This window comes from Lepus europaeus, chromosome 1, assembly GCF_033115175.1.
Source record: "Lepus europaeus isolate LE1 chromosome 1, mLepTim1.pri, whole genome shotgun sequence".
Taxonomy (NCBI): domain Eukaryota; kingdom Metazoa; phylum Chordata; class Mammalia; order Lagomorpha; family Leporidae; genus Lepus; species Lepus europaeus.
Window position 1 is genome coordinate 70,308,910 of NC_084827.1, and position 19,847 is coordinate 70,328,756.

At 36.5% G+C, this 19,847-nt stretch overlaps 1 protein-coding gene across 2 annotated transcripts in view; it reads right to left on the reverse strand.

Annotated features, from left to right (window-relative positions):
• The window catches only part of DPP10 (dipeptidyl peptidase like 10), a 791,529-nt gene that overhangs the window by 279,962 nt on the left and 491,720 nt on the right, over nucleotides 1-19,847 (reverse strand). The window lies entirely within an intron of this gene.

The window sequence follows — 19,847 nt, forward strand, 5'->3', positions numbered from 1 at the left end:
GACACTCAATCAGAAGAATGGATACGTAAATGGAAAATTTGCATTTATCTTGGAGAAGGGAGGTAGAGCCTGACACAGATCTTCCATCTGCTGGTTCATTACTCAAATGCCTGTAAAAGCCTGACTATGACAGGCCAAACTCCAGGTCAACACCTCAGCCCCAGCTGCCCAGGTGGGTAGCTGGAATCAAATACTTGAGCCATCACCTGCTGCTTCCTGGAGTACATATTAGCAGGAATCTATAATTTGGAGTAGAGTTGAGACTCAAATCTTGTCACTCAGACACGAGATTCCTATTCCTAAGCAAAATTTTAGCTGCTATGCCAAATGCTCACCCCAATGAAATTATTATTAATTGATTATTATAAAGTATTGATAGATACTTCAACACATATGAACCTCAAACACATCACACTAAGAAAAAAAGCCAGACACAAACAGGCACGTATATAGGGACAGGAACAGAAAGATAAATACTTGCCTATGTCTAGAGGACTGGGTGAGAGGTAGAGAGCACAGGGAATGGGGATTGATTGCTAATACATTTAAGGTTTCTTTTTAAGGGAATGAAGAAAATTGTTTAAAGATGGATTATGATAATGGATGTACAACTCAGAAAACAGCCTAAAAACTAATGAGCTGTATACTTTACACGATATGGAATGTAAATCGTATCTCAATAAAGTGAGGAGAAACCACAGCATATTCTTTTAAGTGGCAGAGAATTTCCAGTTTCTGTGCTGATCCATAAAGCTTCTTTTTCCTATGGAAATAATTCAATTTTCCAAAAGCTTATTTATGTATAATATTTCAGAATACACATATCATATAAAAATAAATATGTAGAGGGATGAGAAGCTCTCATTCCACATTTGAGGTAAATCATAGTCAATGAATTGAAGAAAGTATCTGGATGTAAAGACATGTATCCTCTAGCTCACCTGACAGTTAATTAGCCATTCACTTTGAATGCATTATTTTTTGTTGGAACTCCCTGTGATTTTTCTGGGCTAGTCTTTAGATTGTAAGTACCTGACTGATTGGGTCATTGAAACAGACTCCATAGCTTGACCTACCACCTATCAAAAATTATTTTTAATATAAATAAAATCCAGGGAATAAAAAGAGCACAGGATTTACAATTAGAAGTACCAGCTTTAAAATCTCTAGAAACCTACCTTTGGCATGTGGCTACACTCTCTATCTGAGCCTCATAGGAAATGAAATGGAAGAAGGCAACCTTTCCTATCCACCTCAAAGTAAATGCAAAAGAGATGCATAAACTCTAATAAATGCTGTGGAAATGCCAATAGTACTTTAATTAATAAGTAAAAACTGATTCTATCACCTCCAAGTTGATATTAAGCTTATAAACCATATAGCAGTAAAAAATTATAGCAGACACTTGAGTCTCATAAGACTCTTAACCCTACAGTTCATGGATCCAAGGATAAACTACAAGGATTGATAGTCCAGAGAATTATATGTACAATTGTGTATGTATATATATATACATATATATGTGTGTGTGTGTGCTTATTTGCAATTTTCTGGACACATGATTTAAGAAGATTCTTAGCCATAGGTGGCTACTATTAATATTAATAATTATTTTACCAATATGTTATGACATCAGAATTACAACAAAAATTTAATGTGTTGGGAGTTGGCAGGACTCTGTTTTATCCTGTTCTGATGCTAATTACAACATAAAAACTAAACCCAAGGAAAGTAATCACTACACACTACTATATACACTACTATAGGTACTGAGAGATCACCATGTTATTTTTTTTTACAGGTAGAATTAGACACTGAGAGAGAGAAAGATAGAGAAAGGTATTCCTCCTATTGGTTCACCCTCCAAATGGCCACCATGGCCTGAACTCTGCCCATCCAAAGCCAGGAGCCAGGTGCTTCCTCCTGGTCTCCCATGCAGGTGCAGGAGCCCAGGCACTTGGGCTCCTCCTCCTCCACTGCCTTCCCGGGCCACAGCAGAGAGCTGGACTGGAAGAGGAGCAACCTGGACTAGAACCCCGCACCCATATGGGAGGCCAGTGCTGCATGCAGGCAGAGGATTAACTAAGTGAACCACGCGCCAGCCCAGAAACACCATGTTCTTATACTCAACACCTATTGAGCTCTTTCCCCCTTATAGTGGGGATGGATTTTGATTCACTTGGTTTGATGACAAATGGGATGTAAGTCCTAAATAACCTGCACAAAAGATTCAGGACAGGGCTGAATCCATTATCCCAAATTTCAATGACATTGTGGCATAAAGACTCTGTCAAAGTCCCATATACTAATTTAATAGTAGGAGCAGTGTGTGTTACACACAATGGAGTTTCTTTTGTGAGAAATGTTTAAAATACTCCAAGTACTTTTTTAAATTAATTTTTAAGGAATTCAAATTTCATAAGTACAATTTTAGGAATACAGTTATTCTTCCCACCACACTCACCCTCCTACCCACACTCCCACCCCTCCACTTCTTCCCTCTCCCTTCCCAGTCCCATTCTCCATTAAGATTCATTTTTAATTGAATTTGTACACAGAAGACCAACTCTATATTAGGTAAAGATTTCAACAACTTGCATACACATGCACATTAAAAAATTGAGAACTAATTTTACAGTTAGCTTTTAAAATACAACTAATTGGGTATAAAGGTACTGCATGAGGAGTTAGTGCACAGTGACTCCTGTTGTTAATTTAGCAATTAACACTCATATATGATGTCAGTGACCACTCAAGGGTCTTGACATGAGCTTCCTAGGTTATGGAAGCCTTTTGAATCCACAAACTCTGTCAGTATTTAGACAGGGCCATAAGCAAAGTGGAAGTTCTCTCCTCTCTTTAGAGAAAAATACATCCTTCTTTGATGGCCACTTCTTTCCCCTGGGGTCTCACTCACAGAGATCCTTCATGTAGAACATTTTTGCTACAGTTCTCAGCTTTACATGCCTGAAATTTTCTCACAGAAAAAGTCCAAGTATTTTTCAGCCAGCAATTCCCAATACTTTTTTCTGTTCCATCTCTTCCAGACAAATTTTTAAAAAGAATTTATTAATACATTAGAGTCTTGGGGTCACAGAAAATGTATGACAATTACTACAACACAATTCTCATGTTAATATGATATTAATAAAAAGAGAACAGGTTCAATGAAGTTCATACATACAATTCTAACAATATAATGATACTTTCTAAGAGGTATTATAAAAAACACATTTAATATTTCCAAAATGTTTTTGTCTTTGGAATTGTTGAGGGTCAGATATTTTTGTATATATCACATTTTGAAAAGCAATGCTTAAACTCCAAGATGAAGATTATGCTATTATTCAAAGGTCAAACAAGGAAGTTAAAAATATTTTTCTAGTAGAAATATTAAAGAAATGTGAGAAAAATAAAAATACACCACAAACAACAACAAGCCACTCATTATCACAGAGGTATTCATTATCTTTGGCAATTTTTCACCCCACCATAATAGTAACAGAGTAGAAAGAACAACATCCCAAAGCAAGTAGAACATATTCTGTTATTTTCCATGGAAGAATAAGGCCATACATACAAAAGATGTAAAAGAAAACTTAGAACATATTCATAGATGATCAAGAGCAAATTTAATTTATCTCTACCTCTCTAGTATTTTCTGAGTGACTGCAAATAGATGGGACTGGCAATACACCCTAAGAATTATTTCTTCTATTCTGAAGTTTACATATTTTTTTGACATTATGGAATTCCATTATAGAAATATCCTTAAATGCTTAAAATCTCTTACACAATCCATAAAGCTTATAACCAAAATATATCAAAAGGGATGTAAAGTCAATGTAAAAAAAAAAAAAAACTCTCTTCACATTTAATGGGGCTCACTTTCTTGTTTTCTTACTTAGACATATTTCATGCATCATGTGAGCTCTGTACCACAAAGTATTGCCTATTTATCACTAAAGACAAGTAAAATATTATGCATCTGAATATTTGTAGCAATAAATTACTATAATTAAAATATTTTGTACTAGAAGGATAATTACAGTATTTATGCTTATTACCATTTCTGAAATCTGGCATATAAGTAAAAAGACACCTAAAATAAAAAGCATTTATGATGGTATCTAAAATAGTTTGTTAGCCAATTGTTGCTATGTGATTCAAGAAGACATGCTAAAGTACTAAAATTCTCTGTATGTAACACAGGTGCCTGGTCCATTTTATAAGCATTAATTTGCTAAACTTATGCTCACTCTACCCTAGTACCATATTCCACATGGAAGTATGTCAATAGCCTATTATAACTGACACATTTCTATGATCATAAACAGAGATAGAGGTAACTTCTAAATAAAGAAAACATCATTGATCTTTATCCAAAATAGGATAATAAAATTTTTAAACAAACACACTTTTATGTAAATGGATAGAGAACTATGATTCTGTAGGCAGTTCAAAGTCATCAACAAAACCAGAATTATTAGTATAAGCAAGAAGGAATTATGACAGTAAAATGTGGCAAACTTTCAGTCCAGTTGACAATACTTTGCAGGCTTGACTTCTGACCATAACATTTGGCCTGCATTTTGCATTACTCTCTAGTTTCTCTTCTGTGATTCTCTAAACTGAGAAACTAAATTTCCAGAAATCCTACATCACACATGCAATGAAAGAACTAAAAGTGGCTCACAGTAGGTTTCTAATCTGAATTTTCTTAGTTAAATTATCACTATGGCCACAAGCATTTAAATGCCACACATCCTGTTTGTGCATAAGGAATGTGTGGGTATATGTGCAAAGGGTAGATGGATAATATGGAAATAGACACTTGTGTATAGCTAACAATGAGTGGCTAGATTCCTAATCTGAACTTGGTGCAGTACTCTGTTTGGGAAGCAAGGCTTGATTCCTTGAGCTGCCGCCCATTCTGCTGTAGGATAGCTGATAATATGTTAAGAACAATGAACATAGGAAGTAGGAGATGGACAACCCCTTTACAGTAACATAGCAGTGGCAGAACATTCCAACAGGCAACATGTAAACTATAATTTTACTTTACATTGAGGGAAAATTAAACTCACAGAATAAATCTCCTATTCATCCATGTTATATAAAAGAACAAAATTATAATTATGGGGCCCATTTTGATGCCTTTTTCAAACTTCCAAAATCATTAATTTATCTATCCAAATAATAAGTAATTCAGGGGCCAACTTTATGCATTGTTGGAAAACAAAGTCAGAAACATTCCATTTTCAGTGTCTATACCAAAGAAGACAGAAAAGTAAATCACTAAACTCAATAGATGATAAAAGCTATCATGACAGATGTCCACAGAGTGCAGCAGAGAACAGATGGGAGAATGGTAGGTGGTTACACAGGGAAATCAGCATGAGTAATGGCAGGGATGCTGGAAACTACTAAGCCTATTCAAAAAAGTAAAAGTGAGAATGGACCTGAATATGGATCTTTTATGAAAGAGTTGAGAGAAGTATAAGAAGATAAAAGAAGACAGTGCAATATCAAGGATAGTAGTCTTTTTAAATCATAAGAAAGAGGTACATACTACATTTAAGCAGAGAACTAATAAGTCCAGATTGAATTAATGAAATATAATTGGTGTGGAAAATTGAAAGGCAAATGAGTAGAGTTGCACTACTAGCATTTAATCTAGATGTAGGCAGGCTGTTCTATGGAGGTGATAACTGAGCTGAGATGACAGAATGAACAGGTGCTAACCAGACAAGGAAGCCATTAGGAAGGCTACTAAGTAGAAAGATAGATGAATAGCTGGATAGATAGGTGGATTGATATATGTGTGGGCATGTACATCCAAACATATGTGTGTGTGTGTATATATATATATGTTAAATACTTATAGAAACATAAACTATCATGATGGAGCATAAAGAAATACTCAGAAATAGGAAGACAGCAAATGTAGTCAGGAACAAGTAGAAAACGAAGTTTTAAAGGATATATAACCCCAACCCAGCTGTTGATATATGTAAATCAGGATCACAATGTCACATGATCTAGGGAGCACAAATGAAGGATATCCTTTGTGTTTTGCAGTACACATCTGTACATTGGAATCTTAGAAAGATTAAGCACTGAAATCTCATACATTTGTGTGTTAGATAAATGTGGAACTTTGAATAAAGAATAATGGATTTGGAGGAAGAAAAGTCATAGCTTAGAGTACCTGGTAAGACAGGAGACAGTGGAAAGAAAAATATTTCAAGTAGTAAAATTGAACTTGTTCCTTTCTATGGACGTTTCAATTTTCCCTTCCTGCTGCACATTTTGCTTTCATCAACTCTTTATTTTTTTATTTTTTTATTTTTATTTTTTATTTTTGACAGGCAGAGTGGACAGTGAGAGAGGGAGAGAGAGAAAAAGGTCTTCCTTTTGCCGTTGGTTCACCCTCCAAAGGCCGCCGCGGTAGGCGCGCTGCGGCCGGCGCACTGCGCTGATCCGATGGCAGGAGCCAGGTGCTTCTCCTGGTCTCCCATAGGGTGCAGGGCCCAAGCACTTGGGCCATCCTCCACTGCACTCCCTGGCCACAGCAGAGAGCTGGCCTGGAAGAGGGGCAGCCGGGACAGGATCGGTGCCCCGACCGGGACTAGAACGGCGTGCCAGCGCCGCAAGGCGGAGGATTAGTCTAGTGAGCTGCGGCAATGGCCATCATCAACTCTTTATTAATTCTACTATTTTGTTAATGAAAACTGAGACAAAGCATCATGCCCCAGAAGACTTTCAAGATTCCTGGGAGCACCAAAGTTACTTTATAGTAAGTATAGTTCATTTAACTGATATTTATCACTCAAGGCACATTTTAGATTAAAATACTATGACCTTTCAGTCTTTACCCACTTAACTGTTTCATTTTGTTTCAAATTACTCATCCAGAGTAGAAAGCATATCACTTATCTCTTCAAAGACAGATGTACTGTCTCCTCAACCCCAACCCCTCCAAGAGAGTGTAATCCTCAGAAGGACAGTAATTAATCATGCTGTAATTGTGTCTCCAGCACTTGGAAACATTTCTAATAAAAAATTCAAAAATTATAAAGAATTACTGAATAAAACAATATGGAATAATGATGTGTAACATGACAGCCTGTGAAAAAGAGGGGAATTCAATAGAATTTTAAGGGCTGTAACATGGGCAACTAGACATAACATCACAATTATGTGAATATAAGATTGTTTGTGTACACCCAGTTTTCAATGGTGGTATCCAGCATGCAATTGAACATTTTAGTCTAAATTCTGGAGCAGTCAAAACTGGAAGTCAATAGAATCAGATTGAGAATAAATATGATTAGTTGCCTGAGGATAATATATAGCACAAAAGTAATACACTTAGATGGTGCTGATGCTGTCACACAGCGGGTTCAGGCATCATTGGTGATGCTAGCATTCCATTAGCAGAGTGTCACAATTCAAGTCTCAGCCCCTCTGCTTCTGATCCAGCTTTCTGCTAACATGCCTGGAAAGGCAACGGATGATGGCTCAAATATTTTAGACCCTGCCACTTATGTAGGGGACCCAGATGGAGTTCCTGGCTCCTCACATTGACCTAGGACAGCCCTGGCTGGGAATAAAACGTCAGTTAGAAAATCTCTCTCTGTGCATGAGTGTGTATGTGTCTGAGTGTGTTCTCTTTCTCTATGTTGCTCTGCCTTTTGAATAAAAAAGTTCAAAAATAACATGCCACAGAACAGCAGGATTTACTGGAAACTCAGTAGAGAAATCGCTAAAGAAATCAAATACATAATCATCAAAGTAATAAGAAGACATTTAGAAGAGCCTTGTTGTCCTGGAGGGCAGGGGAATAATTGTATCCAAAGAGACACTGGCCAACTTCATCAAATAAAGAGTCAGTAAGGAAATATCAAAAAAAAATCTGTAGTAAATAATCTTTTGTAGATGAATAACTGCTGACTTAGTGTTGGAAAAGTTCTTTGAGAGTTTTCTTTTTTTTTTTTTTTTTTGTAAAGATTTATTTTATTTATTTGAAAGACAAAGTTTCAGAGAGAGGGAAAGACAGGGAAAAGGCCTTCCATCTGCTGGTTCACTCCCCAAAAGGCCACAGCAGCCACAGCTGAGCTGAGCTGAACCCAGGAGCCAGGAGCTTCTTCATGGTCTCCCATGTGGGTTCAGCGGCCCAAGCATTTGAGTCATCTTCTGCTGCCATCCCAGGTGATGTAGGCCAGGACTTTAACCTTCTGCACTACAGTGCCAGTCCCCCACACCCACTCCCTTTTTTTTTTTTTTTTTTTTTTTGAGGTTGAAATGTGTTAGGGCCAAGTTAGGTTATTATAGATATTCTGAATTGGGTTAGACCAGGGACACTGGAGAGTTAAAGCAACTTCCTTGCATATTAGCTGCATAAGCATGGCATGATACTTAATTTGCCATGATTCAGTTCTCATTTTGAAAATATAACAAAACCCATCAGATTTCATCAGAATTATTGAGATAATTTCCATAAATCCTAAGCACATAAATAACACTCAATAAATCTTTGCTTTATTTACAGACTAGTATTTTTATCATCATTGTCTATTTCCCTTGTCTACCATGGTATCCCTCTTCACAGAAAATGAGCTTCAAAGGTATTCTGGCATACCTAAGAGAAAATAAAACTGACTATCCTAATTTATACAGTTCACACAAACTGAGTAACTTTCTAATTCATCTGAATCATAACTCATTGAACGTAAATAGGTCTGAATAATTTAAAATTGCTAATGATTTCACAAGTCCTTTATTATAGAGGAAATATCTCTAGTTTTTTTAAATGGTCAGTTCAACAACTCAAACTAATTCCATATATTTCTCACCTTTACTTAATAAAACATTTTTTTTTCTTTATGTCAAACTCAGTTCTCTAATATGATCTTCATTTCAATTTGCTCTTCCAAGAAAAAGGAATAGAATTCCATAATAAACCATTAATTCCATGTTAATTAATTGAGTCATTTTACTAAATATTAGATTTAGAATTAATTTTATTAATCCCCATAAATAACTCATGATATTAAATAGTTATACATTCCTAATTTGTAGTGGTTTCTAGTTATATAAAATTGTTTACATGTCATACATATATTTTAAGCATATTGCTCCATCCTTTTTCCTTATCAATTATGCTCCTATTTAAGTTTATATTTTCCAAGATAACTATAGTTTCTTGAGAGGATACTTATTTGGTTATACTGTAATTTTAGGAGTATTTGGATTTGTTTAGCTGGTAGATCCATTTGTGATGCAGTTCCTAATACTTTGCCATTCTAGAATGCATAATTAGTTGATGAAATGTGATGTAATTTTGGTGAAAAATTAAAAATAAGCACTTCTATTTTAGAGGTAAAAGAATCTGAAATAAAAAATTACTCTGTGAGTAAAATTGAATTAATCTATTTCTTTATCAACAAGTTTTATGTACAATTTTCATCCGTGATCCTGCTTTTAAAATTAAATATTTAATTTTCATTGTTTCCTAATAGTTATTGTATATTTCAATACATGTTAGTATTTTTAAATTTGGTTTATTAACATGAAAGGGAAAACTATAAATTGAAAAGAAATAAAGTGAATTTTATTGAATGAAAGGAAATAGTTAAACTTTTATTCTTGTTTGTAGTCATAGTAAATTTATTTTTGTTTCTCATATTGACATGCTCAACATTCTTCCTTTAAATTTGTATTTATCCCTACTTTTCCTCAGCTATTTTTATTTTTCTGTATCCTGATGGTTTATGATTATTTTTTAAACATTTACAGACCCAATAGATTATTATCTCTCTTCCACACCAATGATATTCTGAAATCATCTGCCTATAGAAGAATGGAGAATACAACAAGCAAACAGAAGGGAGAAATACCACAAGAGTGGAGGGTGCATTATTTGAAAATGCCCTCACGTAAGTATCAGCCATCCTTTCCCAACCACATTCCACCAACTTCCAGAATCCATGAAACCAGAAGTTACCCACTCATTCAAATGAATGCTGCTTTGCCTAAAGAGGTGAAGCTGCTACACATGGGAGCAAACATTTCTTTGTGATGACATTCTGGAATTAAAGCAGGTGTCATGTAAACTTTAGAGCTCATAATAACAAAGTATTTCCAAAAACTTCAAGTTTCTAATATGCAAATATTTCACAAACATGTCTAATTATTTAAATAAATCCATTTTTGCTCTGCCTCAGCTATTATGTCTATTTAATCATGTTATAAGAAAGAAAGAGAAAAATTCAGAGATAGGTTATTGTATGAATGTTTAGCTATCCCACATAATAATTTAATATTTTATGTACTCAAACACTATTTTACATTTATACATACCCATTATTCACTTTTATGTATACATAAAATGACTTAGACGTAGTCTCCTTCAAAAAGATGACATCTCTACTCACTACACAGGAATTCAGGAAAATTGCCCCTTAGTTGACAATTGCCTTCAAGCCACTTAGTCTTGTTAAGAGAGAATTCCTTCCATCAAAATTTTGGACTTAAGAAAGATCTTCACCAACAACCACATTATATGAAGGCCTTTGAAAATGTAAAGAGTGGCCAGCATTGTGGTGCAGTGAGTTGAGCCTCTAGCCTTTGAAACTGGCATCCCAAATGGTTGCCAGTTCAAGTCCCAGCTTATCCACTTCCAAACCAGCTCCTTGGGAAAGTAACAGAAGTCAGCCCACATATTTGGGCCCCTGCTACCCATGTGGAATACCCAGACAGCACTCCAGGCTCCTGGCTTCAGCTTGACCCAGCTCTGGCCATTTGAGGAGTGAAACAGTGGATGGAAGTGCTCTCTCATGGGATGTCTGTCTTGCGCTCTTTCTCTAACTCTGTTATTTCAAAGGAATAATTAATCAAAAAAATAAAATGGAAAATGTAAGTAGTGATTTTTGCATTCAGGGTAACTGGGTGCTTGATATTTAATGTGTAGACCCTGCAATGTGCATACACAGCTTCATCCAACAAAGAATTATCACATGTAAAATGCAATCAACAATCTTGTTGAGAGTCATTAGATAGGAACCCATCTCTCAAATTATCTTCAATTCTAAAATTTATTTTAACTTTTATATGTCGTCGTTATTATTTTGAAGACAGAGAGATAGATACAGCTCTTCCATCTGCTGGTTGACTTTTAAAAGGCCTACAAGAGCTGATCCCACACGCCTAGAATTCAGTCCAAGTCTTCTACACAGGTGGCAAGGGCCCAAGACATCACAGCTGGCTCTCAAAGTGTGCCTTAGCAGGTTGCTGGATTGCAAGTGGAAGAGTTGAGACTCACCCCACACTCCAGTCTGAGATAGGTGCATCCCAAGCAGCTATGCACCAAATACATAAAGGGGCGATTGTGAGAAATGATTGTGGTGGACACTATGATTCTCGGCTCACATTCTTTTGATTCTCACCATTTCATGAATTCTATGTCCTGAATTCCACAGTGTAACATATGTGTTGCTTTCTCCCAGTGTTGTCTTGAGTCTCACCTTCAGTAGTCTGGAAAGTGCTTAGTAATTAATTTAATGTCTTGATATCAGCTTTAAACCCGGGATGGAGTCTACCCTTCTCCATCTTGTAGGCAAGCATGAAAGTAGCTTTAAGCCTTGGGCTGTTTGGTATTTTCAAGAGGGATTAACATCCAGTTGCTCACTAGGCTAATATGCTTTAAAATGTATCCTTTATTGTACATTTCCTTTCCTATTCCACTTTCTCACTAGGGTTTCTAAGTATCATCTCCAAATAATCTACTTACACTCAAATCCACTCCTTCCGGTTTGCATTGATAAGAAAATAAATTGAAAGAGTAACATATTGTAAAGTAGTAAAGAGACTCAGGAGAAGGAGTATGCCTTAGTAGTATTTCATCAAGCTGTCAGGACAGGATTCACTAAAGATGGAGGCATGCATTAGGGAACTGGAGTGAAAAAGAGAGAACATGGGAGAACAGTTTACTCTAGGCAGGTATCCCTTTGAATCAAAGTGCAGATTTCACATAGTGGAGAGGCAGTAGTTATAGTTATATTAGATAAACAATTTGCAAACACTCAAGCTGTAAAGAAACTTTGGAGATGAATACACAAAACTGTTCTCTGATCCAAGAATACAAGACTCGGTATACAGCAAACAGAATACGCCAGTTTATGCTGAAAGATAATCTGTCAGTATATCTAAAATCAGAAAACAGATATGTTATACCAATGTTAGTCTTTAAATACTTCCTGTCTGCTGGAGACTCCCAACCTGCTGAATCACCAAACCAGAAGATATCCCAAGAACTTCCAAAAACCAAAGGGTTCATTTTCTGTCTTTATCAAAAGAGTATCCTAGAATTCACTCCAGCAGTAAGTTGTAGAAGCAACCACTGTGCATTTTGGAGATGTGACCCAAATGGATGAATAGCCACTGACGCAGCAGCAGTGCATGAAAGTCCTCAGCAGTCACACTCACAATCACTGAAGAGACATATTCTTTGGTTCATCCCCGCATCACATCTCTAACACACCCTCCAGTCGTAAAATGCTTCAGAAATTATCCGTTGTAAACTTTTATTGCATTGAATGGGAAATGATGAGAAGTTTGTTTTTTAAATATATCTTTTTTAGCATTTTAAGGCATGTACTTGTGTGAGACATACAAATCTTTATTGAAAATGTAATTATGGTGAAAAAACTGCATTGTTTTCAGTTTCACTAAAAATTCTCTTAATTCTACTTTTCATGAAGTAGCCTCGCATGTGATTAGAATATGTATCAGTGCTCACATGTAAAGCTTTATGAAAGAAGTACTGTTACTCCCTTTTTATTGATGAGGAAACAAACTTGGAGAAATTAAGTACTTTGTCTAGGATCATAATCATTAGGAAGTGCAGAAATAATATTTTAACTCAGGTCCATCTTGCAAAGCATACTTTCTCACTATGTGATGGCAGAAAATACCACCATATTAGAGGATTTATTTTTTTTGTTAAGAACTATAATGATGTATTCTACTCCACTACATATGATGAATAAAAATGAAAGTGAAATGTTGACACATTTTCTAGTAAATTTCGATGAGAAATGGGGCTTTTGGTTGAGGTCAGATAGCCCAACCATATTCATAAAATAACTCTGCAGATAGCTGATTAGAAATTCACATGTATTAACAACACACTAAAGTAAAACGCTGCTAGTTCTAGTTAAGCAAACATTCTTCATTTCTGGAATGCCTTGCTTCAGGGAGTAAATTTCTGGCTAATAGTCACCAAATACATACATATTCTGTTTGGACTATCTTATTCTTCTTCAAGATGTAAGTTTGAACACAAGAAGGGAAGTCAATCAAGCACAGAGCAGTTGCTGGGGTTATAAAAATATTAATTCTGGTGGGGCACATGTCCTTCCCTCTCAGCATAGTGGGAAAGTGTCCCAAATGGGTGTTATTTTCCTACCAGATAGTCATATATCTCATATGCCTAGAAGTGTATACACAAGAAATTTTCTGAATAATCCTAAATCTAATACAGATAAAATACCAAATTGATAAGAAATGTACTTTCTAAATTTGTTTTCACATTAACTCTGTATTCAAACTTGAGTATTATTAAAGATGACAGAGACCTTTCAGGTCAAGTTCAATGCTCACCATATTTTGCAGATGTTTGCAAAGAGAGTAACTGAGAGAACCCAAAAGGGACTTGATTTACCCAAGCACTGATAGTAAGTAGCTAGTCAGAAACAGCCTTGTGACTCTAAGACAAGTGTTTTTGAATACAACAGCACTTCAAAACATTTGTGCAAATAGGAAATTTTAAAAATAAGTATAAAATAAGTTTCAGCTTTTTGGTGTAAAACAATTTGAAATACTTGCATAATTTTGTTATATCATTTTCCGTGGAATGTTTGAAGACCTCACATATTCATAGGCTGCTTCTCCCTCATGATCTGACTTCAGTCACATGTTTCCAAGTACACGTCTAAAATCCAATGATTCAGTGAGATTCTCATATCTATATGTTAGAGTAGATGAAGTGATGGAACAAGGACATTAGCCTTAGTCATTCTCCCTCATTGCTCAAAAGATAGATAAAATCGGAATTTATCCCTTGCCCTTGAATATCATTTGGGTCTCACACCCTATTGACTTTACATCCTCACATTCTTTCCCAGGTTCCCAAGGCCCCCACAAGTCCACCTGAAAGACCAGTTCCAGGAATTCATCTCTGCCTGCTGCCTCCTACCCCCACCCCCATCCTCAGCCCTCCTAAAATATAAAAAGACCCAGCCCCTGGGGTCAAGGCCTTTTGCCAAGTGTTCCATCAATGCACACAATGGCAGTTGCTCACCCACCTCTATGAACTTATTCTTTCTGAATAAATTTGGTATGACTGTAGATTCTTAAACTGCCTCCTCTCTATTCTGAGCATCTTTTCCCAATATTTTTGGTGCCTCATGTGAGGAGGCATCAATCCGCAACTCTTTTCCTAACATGAAGCATGAGAGAAACATATATTTTTGAAGAAGTTAGAAAGTCATAATCTTAGAATGAAAAAGAAAATAGATAGGTTTTTATTCAAAGCCTAGGATGGTCACTAAATTCTGTTAACAAGGCTATGGAGGGGAAAAAATAGTTTCAAAATCAGGTTTTACACGGAACTGTTGGCCAAGCCATAATTACTGTAGCACTGAAATCTGCTTCCCTAACACAATGTATTTCATTCCTTGAAGATATTAATTTTCTTTCTGGAATATTCATTACTTAGATTAAGATTAGGTTTCTGAAATGTGTTCCCAAATATTTTATGCAGTAGAAAAATATGCTCTTCTCCTGAAGTGCAGAATATTAATTTGAAAATGATCTATTTTCTATAATCATTTTATATTTTACTCCCAAATGAAAAGTTAGCATCTCATTTTTCTCTTTCATTTCCTGCATGAGGATTTTTTTATGCACTACAATTCAAGAATATTGTCATACAAGCTGGCTTTTGTTAAAATTCTATTTCCTTTTTAATGTGAAAATGAAAGGTATATAGATCTGATAATATAGATATGTAGCAAAAAAAGACCTATATCTTAAGATACCAATTTTCAACCATTATGAAGTGGCTGGATTAATTTCCTGAAATGTCTAAAAATATAAATGTTGTGCTAAGAAGGATTCTTTCTAAAAATATTCATTTAGTCTACTACTATTTTTTATTGTTTTTCCTTTCCTTCTTTGTCTATTTTTTGTTTTTCTCTATCATCCTACTCAGTACTTGAAGCTTTGCAGTTCTGTTAGAGACATTAATACTCAACAACCAATTGTTCCTACTCCTACTTTCACCATGGTTTTTGTACACAGAATTTAAATGAGGCAGCTGGCCCTCAGGTAACTCAAGATCTCCTTCAATAATAACAAAGCAAACAAATGAAGCTGTTAAATATGCACCTGCATTTCAGGAAGAGAAGACCTCAGATATGCACTTCTAGTAACATGCATAATTATAAAACATAGTCTTTCTAAAATACTGAGATCTGTTTCTGCCCATGTAGCCCTTCGTTGCTTGGACTGGTTGTAGGATTGACTTTATGTTGAATACACACACACACACACACACACACGCTCTTCACTCTTAACATTGCTTGGGGTTGCCAGTCTCCATGATGATACCTGTAATCTTTTTAGCCTGGTGTCCTTACCCATGTCAAGGCCACTTTCGTGAAGAACAGAGCTCAGTGCAGTATCAAAGGATATATTGTAAAAATAACGTTTGACTTCTGAGGATAATCATTGCGGACGTTTCTCTCATACAGACTCTCTTAAAAAATCACTTACTCTTCGAAAGGCAGCTGCCATATCTTGCATTTTAAACAGGCTTGCGGGGAAGCAGACCTTCTGCTAACAACTGGTGCCTGTTACCATCCACACAAATAAGTCATTTTGAAAGCAAATCTTTAAGCGCCAATCATGTCTCAATGACTGCAGCGCTGCTGATATCTTAACTCTGGCCTCATAAGAGACCCAATCCACATATTGAAGCCACTAGCATACGCCAGACCCACGGAAACTATGGAGATAATGCTGTTATGTTGTTTTAAGCTACTTCTATTTTTTTTAACAATTATGTAGCGATCAGTAACTATTATATAGAATTTTCATGTAAAATTTTTGCTCTATTGATTCATACTAAAGAAGATGAAGATGTTGTTTTCAAATATTCAATTACATTCTCTCCAAAAAAATCTCTGATTATTCCTCATCCATCCAATATAGGTATGTTTTAAATAAATCAGTATTCAGTATGTTCATTATTAATGACTATATAAATAATATCCAGAGCTGAGCCATTATTTATATTGATTCGATACAAGTTCGACTTCTCTAAAGTGAATTACTCATTGTTTGGGGGAGAATTTGGTGTACCAGTTAATATACCACTTAGAACAGCTACGTCCCATACCGGACCACCTCTTAGAGGCCCAGGCCCACTCTCATTTCTAGCTCCCTGCTAAGGCATGCCCTGGGAAGCAGCTGTGGTGACAGTTAACCTTTGTTGCTCGTGAACACTAATCTCATCTTCCTTCTTTGTTATTTTCACACACTGTTATTACAATTATTATTGCTGCAACAAGAATATTGTCTAGAAGTTTCCTGAGAAGGTCAGTGTTCTTAAATCTTATGTATCTAAAAATACCTTAATACTTATATCATACTCTATTTGATAGATATGGATCTTTAACTGCGGAATATTGACCTTTAGTTTCTGAGACTATTTTGTTAATGTCTTCTAATACCTATCATGGCTAGTAGAAGACCCCTTCTGAGGGTGGATGTTTGGTGCTGTTGTTAAGAAATTTGTAAGCCACATGCATTCTAAGTTGGAGTGCCCAGGTTTGAGCCTTGCTCTCCTTCCATTTCCAGCTTTGTTCCAATATACACCCTGGGAGGCATCAGTGAAAGCTGAAGTAATTGAGTCTCTGCCATCCACACAGGATGTTACAGACCCTCTATTGCTGGACAATAACAGAGCCAGTTTGAGGGAATGCTACAGACTCCATTCCGCTTATTATCAAAGGGCCAGCTGGGTGTAAGCAAACCCATACTGACTTTAGAAACTGGTTCCCCACCTTCCAGAGCCACATATCTAAGCTAGTTGTGTGCCTCCTGGAAAATTGCCTTTAAGTTAAAATTTACTGAGTCTTGTACTATAAAAACGGTCCTACCTTGCAGCTGTGATGTGTTAATCCCTGAGGGCTAAGGAAGAGTGTGCTCCCCGAAACTGCCCTGAGAATCCCTGGAAACTACCTCCTTACTGCCTTGCTAAATTTAGGGTATGTAAGTGAGGAAAGACAAAGGATCTGGCCTTAATTCTTGAGACCTGAGTCTAGCAAGCCTGCACACATAAGTTAATTGTGTCTTTCTATGGTCTTTGTGCATGAAAAGGAGATCTGGATTGAATTCCTGGCATCTGACATGGAACTGGTCTAGTCCTGTCTATTGCAGTCACTTGGAGGATAAACCATCAGATGGAAGATCTCAGTCTGTTTTTTTTTTCTCTTTCAAATATTTTTTTTAAAAAAACAATATACTCTTTGGATATTCTATCCTCTGTATTGCCAACTTGATTATTCTCTGTAAATTTTTAGAATCTATTTTCAACATTCTGGAATTTCTTAAAGACAGTCTGTAGCATGAATTCTTTCTTCTTTTTCCCCAGCCATTTCCTATGGTAATGACTTTTTCCTAGGGGATGTCATTGTGGCTTAGTGGGATACATCAAAGTCTGAGATACTCGCTTCTCATATGAGTAACCTTTCAAATTCCAGCTGCTCCACTTCCAATCTAGCACCCTGATAATACACCAGGGCAAGAAGCAGAAAATGGTCCAAGTGCTTGGGCCCTGACACCCATGTGGAAAATCCAAATAGATTTCCAGGTTCCTGGCTTCTACCTATCTAGTCCCAGATGCTGCAGGCATTTACGGGGATTAAAACAGTAGATGGAATATCCTGCTCTCTGTCCCCCCTCCCACCCTTTCTGTAACACTGCCTTTCAAATAAATAAATCTCTTTTTTTTTTTTGACAGGCAGAGTTAGACAGTGAGAGAGAGAGAGAGACAGAGAGAAAGATCTTCCTTTTCCCTTGGTTCACCACCCCAAATGGCTGCTACAGCCGGCGCGCTGCATGAGCCAGGTGCTTCCTCCAGGTCTCCCATGCAGGTGCAGGGTCCAAGCACTTGGGCCATCCTCCACTGCCTTCCTGGGTCACAGCAGAGAGCTGGACTGGAAGAGGAGTAACCAGGACCGAATCCGGCGCCCCAGCCGGGACTAGAACCCGGAGTGCCAGCGCTGCAGGTGGAGTATTAGCCAAGTGAGCCACAGCGATGGCCCAAATAAATAAATCTTAAAGAAACAATTATCTTTAAAATATATAAAGCTTTTTTGAATTATTTTGAAAATGATTATTTTTACATCTTATTTTCTTTCTGTAATCCCTGTGGACCTTTATGGACTGAGCTTCTCTTTGTCTTGTATTTGCATATTTATATTTCATACCTAAGTCTTTTGGTTCTTTTCCAATGTCCTCAACTTCAACTTTAATTATATGTTCCTTTTTATAGGATCTTGTCATCAGCAAAATAATTTGTAGGTGAATGTTCATATTTTTCTTCTAAAAATATTATTTGCTATGTATTTGAAAGGCAGAGTAAGAGAGAAAGAGAGAGAGAGAGAGAGAGAGAGAGAGAGAGAGAAAGTGGGAGATCTTCCATCCACTGGTTCACTCCCCCATGGCTGCAATGGCTGCTGTAGGACCAGGCTGAAGCCAGGAGCCAGGAACTCCAACTAGGTCTCCCATGCAGGTGGCAAGGGTGCAATTACTTGGGCCATAATCAGCTGCTTTCTCACCTGAATCAGCAGGGACCTGGATCTGAAGCAGTGCAACCAGGACTCATTCTGGAGCTACAACGTTAAGATACTACTCACTGCGCCGCAATGCCACAGCTGATACTTTTCATCTTATGCTTCCCATTTTCATGTTCTATCTCTCTAGCTTTCTTACTATTTTCTCTTTCATGTTAATATCCAACCATTGATGGTTGTCCACTCAAATTTAAGAGAGAAACTGAAATCTCACCACAATTTCTTGTCATAAAAGTAGTTTGAGAAATGACAGTCCTCACTGCAGAGAGACCAGACTGCCATATTTCACTTGTGGTAACATCTGTTATTATCTGTGCATCTTTTTTATTGCCTCATTTTCAGATAAAAGCCTTCCCATTCTCTTCATGACAGAGTATGGTTAGCAGGCAAGCTTTTTATCTCAACTGAGAAAGAGTCAGAGATGCCTCATCATTTGGGATAAAGACTGAAACTGTCAGGGTATCCCTGTTTTGTGCCTACTTGTGCCTTCAGACTGCATGTGTTCAAAGCTATACATAAACAAAAAGTTGTTATTCTACCATGTTTAATAATAAAGCTAGGATACTCTAGTTGGGGTTATTTCTTAGCTTCATGGTAGTAATAATGTGTTGAATTTAATTTAGTTTTTCAACGATCTCTTCATATTGATTTTGAGTCTATTTATTAGGTTACTCCACTCAGGCCACAAGTCTTCTATATCACGTTCATTAAATTTTTATGCCATATATCACACACTAATAACATATATCTTGGACCAGATACTGTAGTAAGTACTGGTTGAATCTGTACTAGTGAATGAAATAGATGTAATTTGAAGGTTATGGTGTAATAGAAAAGATAAACATGATACAAGAACTTGATAATGTTAAGTTGTAACCAATGCTAAAGGACATAATAAAGGCATAATGCCACAGAACTATT